Below are 16,046 nucleotides of genomic sequence, written 5' to 3'. Positions count from 1 at the left end.
TGTGGCCACCCTAATGCAGGGATTGATCCTACCCTACTCTGATTTTTTTAAGCTTTTGCATTGGCAACTCATTTCTTTATCAGGGTTAAAGAATGGGCAGCATTTTTTTTTTTTCCTTTTAGTAATTGAAATTAGTTCCTCTAAGATAGGGGTTTGCAAACTATGGCCTATGGGCCACTGCTTGTTTTTATACAAGTGAGCTGAAGACAGTCTTTACATTTTTTAATGATTAAAAAAAAGAGGAAGAAGAATGTTTTGTGACAGGTAAAAATTATATGGAATTCAAATTTCAATGCCTAAAGTTTTATTGGAACATAACTTTGCTCATTTGTTTACATATTGTCTGTGGCTGCCTTCACGCTGCAAATGATGAGATGAGTGTCATTATAACAGAGACTATGATCAGCAAAGCTTAAATTCTTTACTATCTGGTACTTTGTAGAAAACAATAATTTCTTTGGGACCATTTCAGTGAAACCGTTTAAAAAACTTCCCTATTTAATCTTTTTTGCTATTTCAGTTATCACTATGAACATTTATCAAAACTTTTCTTTAATTATAGTGGTGCCCTGTTGGGGACTATTATTGGCTGAACTCGTGTAGCATGTTTTATTTTTGTAGTGACTTTTAAAAATACAGGCTTACATCCTGATTTTTATTTTACTTTTTTTTAAGAAGAAAATGTGCTCTCCATATAAATTTCTAGGGACTTCACAATTGATTATCAAGGTAGAAATCTTATGTAAAGTGAGAATAATCCATATGCCAACTCTGAGTAAGGATCTGTGGGGCTTTCATGAGTGAAGTGAATGAGTAAACAAGTTCAACTTCTAAAAAGTTTGCTTATGATTCTTAGCTTGTTACTTGTTACTGGCTGTCTTCAAAACATGTTACGAACACTTGCATGAATGAAGTGCCACTTTGTCTTCTTGGAAACTTGTATCAGAAGTACCTAGGTTGATTTACCACTAAACTTTGAAGGCCTAGTGTGTGATGGGCATTTCTAGTCCTGATACAGCTTCTCAATGACCAAACACCAGGGGAGTCCCCACTGGACTTTTTTGGCTTTTATTTTTCTAATGAGTCATAAAGACTGAGTCACTTTCCGTTAGCATTACTCCAGGACTTTTAACTGCATATAGTAAAAGCAGGAATGACTTACAAGGATATCTTTCCCTCTTCATTGCCTCCCCATCCACAAATTTTTTTGCCTATTGACTATATAGAGGAGTCCATGATTCACTTTAGGTATTAAATTCACTAACTTTTGAGTAGCACTTCCCACCAAATACTTTAAAATATTAGCTTTGTCTTTCATATTATGAAATTCAGCAAAATACAGAATGTCAGGGTTGGCAAATACTTTCAAAACGTTTTTAATGTCTAGATGGGAAACCAGAAGTAGAGGAAGAGAAACAAGGGACTTGATTAAGATTCATATCCTCTCATCTGCACGTTGAGATTGGCCTGACATCTGCCAGCAGCTATTTTGGAAAGGACTATGCACTCTCGGTGTCTGCATTTACAGATCACTTTCTGGCTTTGCTTACAAACGGTTCCTTATCCTGTCAGTGATTGCTGGACTCTGACTTGCCATGTCTGCTTCTGTTGTTTTCCCAGTTTTCCATGGTCAGACCTCATTATTTTAAATTGGGCTTTAGTGTACCCATGAAGCATTTCTTCTTTTCTTTTCCCCTTGTAAGTTACCCCATTAAAACTCCACAGAGCTAATGTTTGAAAGATCATTTCGGCTATGTGTGTATATTGGAAGGGACAAGCTGAAGGTTTAGAAAATGGCTGGGGAGCTATTATTGATAGACTCCAGTTTACTGTGCTTTTAACATCCCTGAATTCCAGGAACGTGGTTGCAGTGGCACTCAGGCTCCCCCAAAATAGGATAATTACTGAGGCTTAAAGGCAGTGCTGCCAAATAATTTATAGGCCAAACCCAGACATTTTGTGAGTAAAAAAGGTGATTCTAATAATTTTACCAGAATAGGTGTATGCTGGTGACCACACAACTGCAAGACACATTGCTGAAATACCACAGGCAGCTGGATATGATGAGTAAGCAAGGTCCTTGTTAAAAAACCCTTTCTAGATATGAAATGTAAAGTTTTTGTTGACACTTAAAACCTGAAGGGTACCTGTTTCCCATATACTATCTTGAGGTTCTTAATGTGTTTTCTATTTCATAATTGATTACTAAGTGAAATCTGCTCAATTGGAGGTAGTAGGAATAATTAAGTTTTCATTTAGCTCTTCATATGTGGGTTTCCGAAAATTCTACTTTTTTTTTACGCGGGCCTCTCACTGTTGTGGCCTCTCCCGTTGTGGAGCACAGGCTCCGGATGCGCAGGCTCAGCGGCCATGGCCCACAGGCCCAGCCGCTCCGCGGCATGTGGGATCTTCCCGGACCAGGGCACGAACCTGCGTCCCCTGCATCGGCAGGCAGACTCTGAACCACTGCGCCACCAGGGAAGCCCCTAAAATTCTACTGTTAATTAGTTTTCTTTTTGTTTCCTGTTTATTGGTTCTCCCCATTTATTCCCTCTGAATGTGGAGAATGGATGTTGAAAAGATTTGTGTAATTGAAGGGAGGTAAGAAATGCACACACTTCTGATTCCTACTTACTTGGCAGTATGTAATATAAGTATCATTTTCTTCATCTTAAATAGAGTAGGAGGCTACCATTTTACTCTGTGCATTTCTGCTGTGTATCTTTTAAGTAATTGAGCTCCTCCTAGAATTATTTTGCAGTATTTGCTCTTGTTTACTGATACATTAAATAATTTGTCCAGATTGAAAGGAAGCTTGTATAAAATTTAACTTAAGCAGACTGACTTCTTTGGAAAGGGGAAGTACTTTGAACCTAGACTTGTTAAGCCTTGGTTTCACATCTCATCTTTCCTACTTATTTGATGTAAGGACTCAGAGAAAACACTCAGTATCTCTAAGCTTCACTTTCCTTATCTGTTTATTGGAGATAATATTTACTGTGTCTAATATATGGACTTTCCATGAGAGTTAATTGAAGAAATGGATATGAAAGTATTTTGCAAAATGCAGTGTTATACATTCAGTCTCAGTGATATTACTGTTCAAGTTACCCTAAAATACTCCAACTTTTCCTTTTTCCAGACCATTGTTATTTGAGCCCTAATCCTCTGCATGGTATTTCCTTCTATACTATCTAAATATAGCATATTTCTATCCTCTCACTACCTCCCCAGGCCCAGCTCAAATGCTGATTCTCAGTTAAGTCTACCCTGTTTCTTTCCTGTGTATCTTTTTAACTTACTTCCTTAAGCAACATGTCTCATCCTCTGTATTTGTCTGAAAGCTCTCCATCAAGACAAGACTGGTAGCTGACTCATCTCAGTACTACTTGGGGATCCTTACCCATAGGAGATACTCCAGAAAACTTGTCAGAGTATCTGACAGCTTATGTTCAGTGGGCAGACTGACCTGAGCTAACTGAACTAACGACACTAGAATAAGGGCTATGATCATTTGCATGAATTCACTGGGATAGGAATAGAGGATTAGAAGCAATCACTTTTACTTTTTGTTGCATGAAATTTCCCCATCTCTCACATGTCTGTAGGGGACTGACTGGTGTTAAGGTTAACTCAAGGCCAAAACACATAGTAGGCTCCTTTGGAAGCAATGATCTTACCTGTTTATGGATTGATTTTAGTTAAGTAAGACCCTGTTCAAGTGTGTACATTTTCCAGGATTGTGATATGGTATCATTTTGTTGCTGTCACTAAAGGATCCAGTTAGTTTCTTAGATGGTATTGGATTCTATTCAGACTTTTTATGTTTACTGTTTTCTCCTTTAGATTTATTTTTAGGTAAAGGGGTCAAAGTTCTTATAAAGTTTTAACTAAACAGGTCACATGTAACATGTATTTTTTAAGTTCTTAGTTATAGAGTTCCTGATTGTGAAGAATCTGAATATTTTGAGTTGGAAACTAAAAAGATGAATGTACAGATTATAAACCTGGTATGGTTTATGATCAAGAGAGGGTGGGAAAGCGTGAGCAAAAGAGCTCAAGAATTTTTGTTTTGGGGGTGGATACGTTTAATTCATACTTATTTTAGGATGGTTTTCTAATTTAGGGCATACTGCGTAGTCTCTTTCAGCTTCATGTGGTGTATTAGAAGTTAACACTGTTTTAAAAACATGCAGTGCTACAAAAACCAATTTATACTTCTAAGTAGATATTATAGCAGTTTTTAAAAATCATCAAAATGACTTTGAATTCTTAAAAAACAAGTGAGACAAGTGAATCAATCCTCTAGAGCAGAAAGGTGTTTGGACAGCTTGTCTTCCTGTTCACAGATGCAGGCTGCCCCTGATTTTCTTTCACTTCCTCTTCAGGGGAATTACGTGACAACCAAATATACTATAGGATAACCAAATATACTATACTGAAGCCAGTTTCAGTAACAATACATAGAGAAATCCAAGGCATTTAGAACACATTCTAGTTGAACTTAAATTTGGTGATCTTCAAGAAGACTTCTGAATATTGAGGGTGTTCGCTTTCCCAGGCTGTACTCTGTTCATCGGGCCCCAGGTTAACCTTTTAGTAAATAGTACAGTCCACAATTGCGTTCATTGGACAGTGAATGAATGATAACATGGTCTCATTTTACCATGATACTGAAGGCTCTGTGAGAACTGCTAGTTGAGACAGGATAAATCTACCTTTTTATAAGTCACTAGATTGAACAAAATGGTTATTTTAAGACTTATTGGTGGTTAAGGCTACTATACGTAAAATATGATGGATAAAAGCGGATGTTTGCCATTTTGTATGGTAGAAATGGTAAAACCAACAACAGCAATGAAGAAAGCAATATTTGGTACAGGAGAAAGTTAGCATAACAGTCATCCTGTATGGATAGTCTTTTATATAGGCTGTGGTTATGACATTTTAGATGATGTGCTTGTATCCAAGAGACAAATATATATTACTTATACTGAATCAACTAAATTTCATACTACCCTATATCTGAGTGGGAGGAGTTCTTAAAAATAATTTGGACTGTTTCCTTATAGGTCAGGACACTGAAGTTCTGATTTGGAAAGTGACTTGTCAAAGGTCACTTGGTGAGCTGCTCACAGAGGCAGAACTAAAATTCTGACCGGTATCTGGAATGAAGAACTGGGCTGTTTTTACTCAACCTGTTTGTTCATTATATGCTACAATAAGGCCATTATATTTCTATAAATTGGGAAAGAGATATCTATATTTCTTATAGTAAGATACCAAAATGCCATGTGGATTTGGCAGAAAGCTTTTACTAGCGTATTCAAGGAACAGAAATTAGGAAAATTCATCTGGTTTTAGGCATGCTGTATTTTAAATTTACATGTTAATATTTTGTTTAGATTTTGATGGCTGCACTTCTTCTCAACAGTCTACTCTCCTACCATTCTTAATGGTGATACTTTGATGATTCTTCTATTTTAGTAAACTATAATTACATGACTTTCACATAGAATTCTACTTTGCTTTCTAATCCTGGACATTCAACTGAAAAAAGTTTGGAGTGGTGGAGCTTATTAAACATTCTAGACACATTGATTTCCTTTTAACCCAGGCCCACAATGCATACATATAGGAAACATGTTCTCCCTCATGGGAAAACATATGAAGTTAGAAAGAGCTATTGAAATGTAGTCAACTGTTGATTATATTGTAATTCCTTGCCAGGAAACATTTCCATACATTCATAAGAGGAAGTAGTGATTGCTTATTCCATTATAGATTCTATACTACAGAAGTGATATATCTGTGTTAATCAGGGACTTAGTGGGACCTGACTAAAAGAAGTACTTAATAGAAAATAATTATAAGAATTCATTAACTCTGATGATGCCAGTAATAATTGGAAGTTCCGTTTATTGAACTTCCTTTTACTGAGTGACAGATGTTTTCTTAGGCCCTTCACTTACCTAATTTAGTCCTCACAACATTTATCCTCATTTTGCAGCTGAGGAACTTGAAGCTCAAAGAGATCAAATAACTTGCCTAAGATCTTTTAGCCAATAAGAAAGCAATTTTGAATCCTGATCTGTGTAGCTCCAAAGTTGTTTTTTCTTCTCTGAAATACTCTTTAAACATTAGGCAAAATCCAAATCAGAACCATCATGCCATTTTATGTACTCTGTTCACTTTTGTATTGTTGAAGAAATCTCAGCTTCTTTCTTATTGGAGTTTATTACTAAACTTCAGTTTTTGCTTCTCTCTTCCCATAGCACTGAGTGTCCAACCTTCTTTGGTAATAGAGAACCATCAAAAGTTCACATCTAACTTAAATACCACTAAGGTGAATACAGGTTTCCTTCTCAAAAAGAAAAGAAATAAAGTAAAATATCCCCTCTGATGAACTACATGGAGAACCAAAGTGGTTGACAGAATCCCTTCTTAAAATCTATGCACAACTCCCTGTTACCTGCTTAGGAAGTTTCTGGGTGTACTTTGGAACACAGGCTTGTTTTTTCCAGTTTGCTGTTGGGTCATTACCTTCTTCTGTATAGAGTATTTCTAGGAGACAAAATCTGCATTTAATGTAAGCCTGCTTGTAAGAGAAATCTCCTGGTCTTCTGGGGAGGCATTCCCCTAGTAAGTGTAAAAACTGAGTTGATCTTAGGAATGTACCCATGGTCTCAAGATACCTTTTAGAAAAACACAATCTAGTCAGTAAACATGACCAATTATTGAGCATACGGCAGCATATCAGAGTAGAATTCCAGAAATCTCAAGACTTGCCCATTTATTTTATGTGCATACTTTCAGATTTACATTATCCAAGATTACTGGTAAATGAGTGTAGAGTTCTGACAAATGGTTACCACAGTGGAACTGTGAGTGTTGCAATTTGCTTTATGGGAACAAGATTGTAAGAGAATATTTTTCCCATACCTGCTTATCCCATGAGCAATATTTTAAGTTTGTTTTTTTTTAAATTTTGAGTATTACTGTACTCTCAATCTTTTGAAATCGAAATGAGTTTACTAATCCTAATAAGAAAGAAAGTGCTAGCTAAAGTATCTACTTGCAGAAGAGAAGTTGAAAGTTCAAAGATAAATAGAACTTGCAGTAGCTAGTACTTAAGGAAACTTGTCATATGAAGCCAATAAACCAAAATGGTTTTTCTTCCCTTGGTGTAAACTTGTACTTAAGTTGGCTTGATGTGATCTTTTGGGTTTTAATGGGCATGACTGGGTTTATCCTACCGAGGTTTAAGGAGATGGGTGGCTTTTCTTTCTAGGCTAAGGCAAACAGAGAAACCAAACCATTTGAGGGCTGCCAAACCATTTGTGGGCTTAAGTGCCAGGAAAAGTGCCATTCAAATAGAGGGACAGAAGGTCGGAGTTTCTCTAGGGATACATGGGGTGAAAATAAAAGAAAGAAATTTTTACTACCAGGATATTCATAGTGGAAAATTGCTTTGAAAAAAATTGTCTGCTACTGCTTGTCTAAGGGTTTTTACCCTTTTGAGGACCCCTGTGGTTATCAGTGGTCTGTTGTTTTCTACATAGAAGGTTTATCTCCATCAGAATAATTTGTGAGTACTTTTTTTAAAGAAGAAAATTTCCTGCAGTGCTTAAGTACTTACAGTTGTTATTATTACTCTCATATTACAGGGGAGCAAATGTAAGTGATATTAATTTGTTCAAGATTTTTCATCTAGTGAGTGTTAGAGCCAGGATTAGAATCTAGGTAAGCGTACCCTTGGTTATACCGTAGTACCTCTGTATGCAGTAAGTATTCACTGAGTATCTCATTACCAATGCTCTGTGCAGTGTACTACAGAATTCTAACACTGTTTAAGAGTTTCATTTTTTCCTAAGTGTAATTTTGATAGTCATCTTTCTATGTTTAATTATGAAATTTTATAAATCTATTTAGAAATCAGCTGAATCACTTTAAAGCAGGAGTGCTTCCTTTTTAATCATTTTTATGATAGTAAGAGTAATTACGTATTTGGCTGCTGTGTAAATTCATATATTCCTGAATTGTTCTGAAGTGGAACACCCATGTAAAATGTAATTGTTCTTTAAGGAAGGCCCCAAAGACAGTACTTTTAGGAGAAGGCTCCTCTGATTATGATCAGTTTAATTTTACATGCCAATTGAAATTCACAAATGCATAATTTGCTAATGAGAATCCACAGTTCTTTGGTAAATGATCTGTAAAGTATTAGAGATCTGGTAGGTTATTCAGTAGTAGTTGTACTTCACAGAATCGAATTCCCTTAACTATATTGAATTAACAGCTCACTTTCCTTTCCAAGAGGATGCTTGTTCACTTTGTTTCTGTGACTGTATCTGCACAGTGGTTACTTGATAGATGTACAACAACTCTTATTCTTTTCAACCGGCTGAGGTTAGCAAAACTACCATCACCTTAAGGCTGAGAAAAAAGAAGCATAGGAGAAAAAATGTACTCTGAAGTTAAATCAGTAGCTACTACAAGGCTAAAAATATATTGGTTGTCCATACTGGCAAAGCGAGTTATATCTGTTGGTTAAAATATAAATATGCATTCTCTCTCTCTCACACACACACATGATTAAAATGGTTTTAAATGCTGCTGAGTGGTCCGGTTGTCTAAATTGACACTGTCCTTTCTGTCATACTGTGATTATTGTTTAGGGCAGTGTTGTCCAACAGAACTTTTGTGAAGGTGGAAATACTCTGTATCCCTCACTGTCCATAATGGTAAGCACCAGCCTCATAAGGCTATTTAGCACTGAAAATGTTTTTAGTGAGACTGAGGAACTGAATTTTTATAATTTAATTTTGGTTAATTTAAAGGAATAGCTATGTGTGACTAGTGGCTACCATATATAGTGTGAAAAAAATTTTTGTGACCCTAGTGGATAGAATAATGATGGATGGATAGAACATACAGATTTGGTTCAGTTTAGGGCAGTCTTTTCTAATATGTGTTCCATCCAACATTGGACCATGTGAATGCACCTCACTTGGGGTTTTGGAAAGTTGTAATTTTCCTTGGGTAACTTTTTTCTTCTGTTACTGCCAACACAAAAAGGTTTGGCTTCAAAGCACCAGTCCATAAAGTTTATGCCTGTAGCCCAGGAAGCTTGTGAGGTGGTTTGTGTTTGTGGGTATTTTTAATCATTTATGAAAACATGAGTCAGATATTTCCTAATGGAAAGTCTTATCTCTATCCAGCAGTTCTACCAGGATGAGTAAAAACTGCTGTTTCCACCCTGCTACCTTCCTTCCCTTTTTCAGTATTCCTCTCACCCTCAGTCTTTTACCCTGTCTGATGGAAATTTCTGACTCAGCCATTTTCACTTTTCCAATAAGTTACCCAGTTACTCTGTGGTCTCTGATAATGATGCAGATGGTCTGTCATATTAAAGTAGTACTTCTGATTTGAGGACTTATATTATCTCAGCATTTTCAAAACCCACTTGCCTGCAATCTAGTGTGTCTGTGGTTAGCTATAATATATCTCCTTGCCAAACAAGTGGTTTGGGTTACTGGGGCTTTCATTTAACTTTGAATTGGGGGGATTAGGGGAAAACAAAAGCTCAGGAACCTATTTTGATAAATTGCATCAGAGTTAAATGTTGGGATTAAATCAGTTGTTTTGCTTTTTAAAATGTCTCCTTACTGAGCTCAGTCTTGTTCTTTTGTTGAAGGTGTGTGCATATGTTTGTGTGTATGTAGACACGTGTTTAAAACTCATGCTTGAACTATTGAGTAGTACATTATATAACTCAGTGTTTTCTACTTAAGTTCCAACATGGTGGCTGAACTTGCTTTCGTGTTTGGTACTAGTTAAACATTTCTCTCCAGTCAGGAACTGGTGTTATTTCTCCTTTACAATAATGAGAACTGAACAGCTTTTCATATTTCCCTGATTGCTTTGGTTCTCAGGAAGATCAGATGCAAATTTGGGGTCTTACGTAGACTTTGTTTTTGTTAGCATACATTTTTCCTTAAAAAAAAAAACAAACTTATTCTCTAACCTTAAGGAAACAGTATAATTAAATTGAATCCATAACATTGCTACTGCAGCTTATTTTTTTCTGTAGTAAATATTTGCTGCTTCACTGTTTAGATGCTTAAATTAGATTAAAAACATGCATTTTTTAATTATAAAATGTTATGCAAGGGATTATAAATAATAAGATTCCATTTCATGGTAGATAAATTGGAAAATATAGAAATGTTTTAGAAGGAAAATAAGCTACATTATAGTCCCACAGTACCTGATCAATGTTAAGATTTTGATGTTTATCTTTTCTAGTATTTTCTAAATAAAATTTAACTTGAAAAATCAAATATTTCAGCTATAGTCAGTGTACACTATAGAAAGGCTCAGAAATCAGCCCTGGGCTCTGCCCATATCATGGCGAGTACCTTCAGGACTTCACCTGTGCATATAGCCCATATAATATGCCATGTGGATGGTCATCTATCGTGTGTATAAAACAACAGACTGAAGAGTGCCAGTGGTTTGTACAAAACACCCACATACACTGTAGGGAATGTGAGTGCACTCTGAGGCTGGAACTAGGACCAGGGATGATATCTCTAGATTGGCAGGTTTTGTCCTTCCACAGACCATTTTATAGTTACCCGAAAGGGAACTGTGTTGAAAGGAAGTGGGCTTCCTGTGGTTATATATTTATGAGGAGTCCAGATGATTATTTGGACAGGATAAAGCTGGACTTAACAACTACTCAGACCCTTTCTGATAGTCAATTTCTATAATTTTAAGAAAGTGATGAATCAGCACCTTTTTATGAACAGTGACTGAAATTTAGAAATATTTGAGGAAACTTGGGAACCCAACCTGTCATCCAGGGCCTTTATTATTTTCAGAGGTATTTTGGATTAAAGCCTCTTGATGCTCTAAGACATTTTAGACTTCTAACCAAGGTGGTGACTTTAGCAGATCAGGTATTTGGTAGAACTTTGCAGAAAATCCTGGGTTATACTGTTCTGGTCTTTGTGGAGCTTTTTATGAAAAGGGGAGCTTTCTATCATTTTGTAATGTTGATGGAAGGATAATTAACCCTGAAAATGTCTTTCTGTTACTAGATTTCTCAGGACTTTTCTCTCCTCCTACTTTTTTTTTTTGGTTCTGTCATCCTTGACGTTTTTCATTCACCTTACACTTAATTTATTAACATTTTCTAATTTTCGGGACTATTTGGCAGCCTGCAACTATAGAGGACTTCTGAGGACATGAGACAGTTTTATCAAACAAATAGCTCAGGGGACTAGCTCCAGATTCTGAAAATTCATGCCAGCACCTTAGCACACAGTGCATTCTGCTTTAAAATACCACATACATCCTATGTACCCTTTCAGGCTGTTTAGCTTAATAAACATGTCCTCATGTATACAGACATTTTTCATAGCCCTGGGGTCTAATCTTGGAAATGCCACATATTTAACTATGTGATCCTTGGCATGTTATTCTAACTTTCAGAGCCATTTTGAGTGATGTACTTAATTGTCATCTAAAGGAACCAAGAATTGACCGCCTGCCTGAGTGTACAACTTTTCTAGGTGTTCTAGGAGTCTATCAGGTAATTATCCTTTCCATTATAATACATCTGAAATTTGGGGTGTTGGGAACAGAAACACTTTGCTGTCATTTAAGGCATTGTGGGTAGATGTGCAGCTTCTTAGCTTTGTTTAGGTAAGCTAGAGAATGTGGAAATGCAAGATTTCATGGTGCATCATTTATACTAGTCATCATTTTTCTCAGGAGCCCTCCTTTCCACAAGGATTTATTTGAAAATCGTCATCCCAGGCATTGAGATAAATATTGGAGAGAAAATGATCCATAAGATTTTTCCTACCTTTCAGGATCTTGAATGTATAATGGGGAAACAAATGAGTACATGTATTTATATGATTAGTTCTCCAGTGTTATATTTACTACATATTATGAAATCACTGGGGGGAAAAAAAAGCATAAGTAAATCTGCTGGGTGTGTGAGAGTATCAGTTGTGATGGTTTTGGTTCTGTGTCCTATAGGATTGGATTAATAGAGAAGTAACATTTGAATGAGGTTTCTGAAGGTTGATTATGAAGTTTTTGAGAGTAGAGAGGAACCACTGGCAGATAGAAAAGGGTTCTTAAGCCCATCATCTGTGTAATGGTGACTAAACTTCCCTCAGACTTGCAAGACTCCCCCATTCTCTGTGTTTCACACCCACACCAACCACCCAAGAGAAACATAAACCAAAACCAATAACCATAAAAATCCCCAAACAATTGAAACAGTGGTTAATGATCCTCGATGCCCCAATCATTTGTACAATATGTGGAATGAAAGTCTTTGTCTTTCATAAAGGAATTGCAGAAATCTGTGTGTACTTTGTGGGTAGTTTAGTAAGGGGGGATAATTATACTAAGGACAATAAGTACAGCAAGGTGGATCTGACTTAATTATTTTATAGATCTCTGCTCAGAAGGCTCTTCTATCTCCCAGGCAGATGGAGTAACCATAGTATGTATATGGGAAAGAACAGGGCATTTGGACACTTGATCAGAAATGTAGCCCACCCATTGGCTACTTTAACTAGGAACAAAGTAAATGAGTATGGAACACCTGTGTTGTTTACCTCTTTAGCATCAGCCAAAATTAGGTGCCACTCTATTTCCTCTGTCATACTGTACTTCAGTTTTGTTCATTTCAACAAGATGGAAATTATAGACACTAAAAGTCAGAGAAGGATCAAAGGTTACCTTTCAGTTACCCTTTATCCCTAATAAATTAATTGCTCAAACATCACTTGGCTATTATTCTAATTGTTTTCAGCTTTCTGCCTGAAAGTGGGAAATTTCAGTTGTCAGAGTGACCAGGGGCTCAAAGCTGTGTTTGTTGTTTTGGGGCTCATAATTGGGGCAGGTGGTTAGGAGAGTGTCTCCATTCCATAGCTGAGCATCTCTAAGAAGCTCCCACTGATGGTGGTGGTGATGGGGTTGGAGACTGGTTTTGGTGTTGGTGTTAGTGGTGGTGATGTTGATGTTATCTTAGTCCCTATATATAAACTTTGCTGGGGCTGAGGAGGTGGAAGATTTGGCATTAGGATGAGGTCTATTCACAGTTTACCTGCATCCCATTTCTCTTCTACTGAGGCAGTTTTATTAAAGCTTTTAATAAAGGGAAGAGACTTCTTTAATAGGTTAGCGAGACATTTCTCTTGTAGGGCAGCAGACAAAGGCTTAGGGGTTTTACCTATGTTATCATTTCTTAGTTAAAATTGTCTTTAACAACTCTGAGACACATTAGTCAGAATTCATTAATGCTCTCTTACCAAAGGGAAGAAAAGCCATTGATTTTGGATGGAGATGGGGGAAAGTGGTTAGATCCCAAAGGGAGATTTTCCTTGGAATTTCCCACTGCAGTTACTACCTAGGGTTTTTCTTACAGGTCATCTATGAAATACTGTGCAAAATTTTTTTGTCCTTGCTTTTCAGAAGTGAACACAGGCCAACCGTGATAGCTAGAGACTTCTTCTTGGGAGATAGTGAGACAAAGTAAACTATGTCAATTGTTATTGCTCTGTTTTAGGACCTGGAACCCACCTTCTGAACACATGTACCACCCTTACCTAAATTTTATTTCATCCTCAATTTCAAAGAAACTAATGCATATTTGTCTTATTTAGTATTTAATAATATCACTCTTTTCTGACATACTTAAACATAGGCCCATTTCTTCTAGGAGTTCTTTGAGCAGAAATATTGGAGGCCAGAAGAGCTCAGGTTGGTTTGCAGTTCATTTGCTCATTTGTTGGGTTATCTTGGTCAAGCCAGTTTATTTCTCTGAGCCTAGTTTCCTCATAAATAAAATGAGGATATTGATAAAAACCTTCAGACCCTCAGACAGTTAGGAGGAATAAGTGTGAAAGTGCATTGTAACCTACAGAGTGTTATATCAATGTCAGTTGCAGTTGCCTGTCATTACCAAACTTTTCAAGACAAAATCTGTGTCTGGAACATCTTCCTCATTCATAGAGGATGTTTCCATGTGAACAGAACAAAGGAAAGTAAGCATAAACCCAGCTCTCAAAGCAGTGAGTATGTATTCCATCTGCTACTAATAGCATTTACACTAAAACAGAATAATTCACAAAATTATACCAGAACATAAAAGGCAATACAGACACAGCTGAAAGAAATAGTTTCTAGTGAATGTATTAGTAATCCAGGCATTTTTTTTTTTTTTTTTTTTTTTTTTTTTTGCTGTACGCGGGCCTCTCACTGCTGTGGCCTCTCCCGTTGCGGAGCACAGGCTCACGGACGCGCAGGCTCAGCGGCCATGGCTCACGGACCCAGCCGCTCCGCGCCATGTGGGATCTTCCCGGACCGGGGCACGCACCCGTGTCCCCTGCATCAGCAGGCGGACTCTCAACCACTGCGCCACCAGGGAAGCCCAACCCAGGCATTTTTATGTGGGAGGAAGCTTGCTCAGTTTTCATATCCATTTATTTTCAGAAAGTTTGGGGATGTGGGTAAAAAAATGACAAAACAGGAATGACTTCTTCACTCATCTTCTAGTTTGTATAGAGTTAGTTCGTCCCTCTGCTAAGAACGCTTACCACTTCTGCCCTAGGAGTTTTAACCTTCTTTTGAGGTCGGTTTTGTATGTTAACTACTTTAAGGTTTCCTGATACAGCTCTGCCAAGTCACCCCCACTCCTTACACCTACCCCCAGTTCATAACAAGCACAACTGCTCCACTTTTATGCCTTCAAGGAATTTTCTATAGGTCTTTATAAACTTTATTACATTTTATATTATGCTTATTTACCTTTCTGTCAACTCCACCTTCCTGATGGCTTGTAAATGCCTTATTCCTCCTAATAATAGAATTCAGCAAATGTTTGTTGAATAACTGTGTTTACTAGGTGCGTACTATGCTATTTGTTTATTTAGAGGGATCCACAGATGAATGAGAATCATCTTTCTCTTCAAGGAAAATAGGTGGGAGATATATAAATCCTACTTCCCATTCCTGAGACTTGCTTGCCTTAATATAAACTAATCCACTGTATATATGTACATATCTGGATTTTAAAAATCACTAAAGCTCTGTTCTTTTCATGGGAAAGGGAGAGGTTTCTAGTTTTTATTTGAATGTCTGAAAAATTTTACAAGTCTCTGTGATGCTGTCAGTAACGACAGAGCTTAATTCTATTCATAACATTGTTTTCCTCCTGTCTATGGAACTCTGTTCTTTGACTTTATTGACCAGTATTTCTTCATTTTTTCTATTAATGAGCATCTCCTGAAGTCCTACTAAATTTATGCTACATCCAGCACTAACTGTGTGGAAGGTGTAGAGATTGCAGGGCTGGATGGGAATGGAGAATGATGGGGTTGGCTTAATGGCAAGAAGATAACCTGAGATTAGGGTGAATGAAAGCAAACATAGGAGGGAAAAAGTTTGAGAAGTGGCAGGATAAAAGCTCAGGGTCCAGTAGTTCGTCTTAAATGTGCCTGCCTGGAAACGTAGTGAGATGAGTTTATGCTGTTTATTATCAGTACTGTTTATAGCCCTTTGCTTCAGAGTAGAGTGGATTAGAGCAGGAGCAAAGCTCCTGGCTTTGAACTTGTCCTGGCTGAGAATTGTTTTCTGTAATTCCCAAACTGGTTACTGATTTGCAAGGTGGCTGGGTGTGTGACTTTCCCAGCTTGCATTAGATTAGCATTGCAAAGAATACAGGGGCTGACTTTGAAAGCAACTAGAGTGGATGCATAGGAAATTATGGATTAAGTAAGTAATATTTCCGCATAAATGAGATGATATATTTGGAAGTTTTTAGTAAACTTTGAAGGGCTAAATCTGTGTATTGACAATACAACCCTGTGCATGTATGAGTGTGTGTACATCTTTGTAGTCATGGAAGATCTTCTAGGTTCTTTTCTAGTGCAGGCCTTACCCATATTTTGTGGGTACCAATTCAGCCTCTACTGTAATAAGATTCAGGGTCAAATCACAATAATTAAATATACTTC

At 37.1% G+C, this 16,046-nt stretch overlaps 1 protein-coding gene across 5 annotated transcripts in view; it reads left to right on the top strand.

Annotated features, from left to right (window-relative positions):
• The window catches only part of CCDC50 (coiled-coil domain containing 50), a 66,291-nt gene that overhangs the window by 7,685 nt on the left and 42,560 nt on the right, over nt 1-16,046 (top strand). Inside the window, exon 1 of one of the 5 annotated variants that reach the window (XR_003792299.1) lies at nt 15,102-15,804. The exons of the other annotated variants lie outside the window; for them this stretch is intronic. The gene's annotated coding sequence lies outside the window, so the exon portion shown is untranslated. Of the gene's footprint in view, nt 1-15,101; nt 15,805-16,046 lie in introns of those variants that run through there. 5 annotated transcript variants of the gene reach the window in all.

Source organism: Monodon monoceros, unplaced genomic scaffold (assembly GCF_005190385.1).
Source record: "Monodon monoceros isolate NGI ecotype Baffin Bay Population unplaced genomic scaffold, NGI_Narwhal_1 Super_Scaffold_11, whole genome shotgun sequence".
NCBI lineage: Eukaryota > Metazoa > Chordata > Mammalia > Artiodactyla > Monodontidae > Monodon > Monodon monoceros.
Note: the sequence above shows the minus strand (reverse complement) of the source record. Positions and strands in the feature narration are given on the sequence as shown.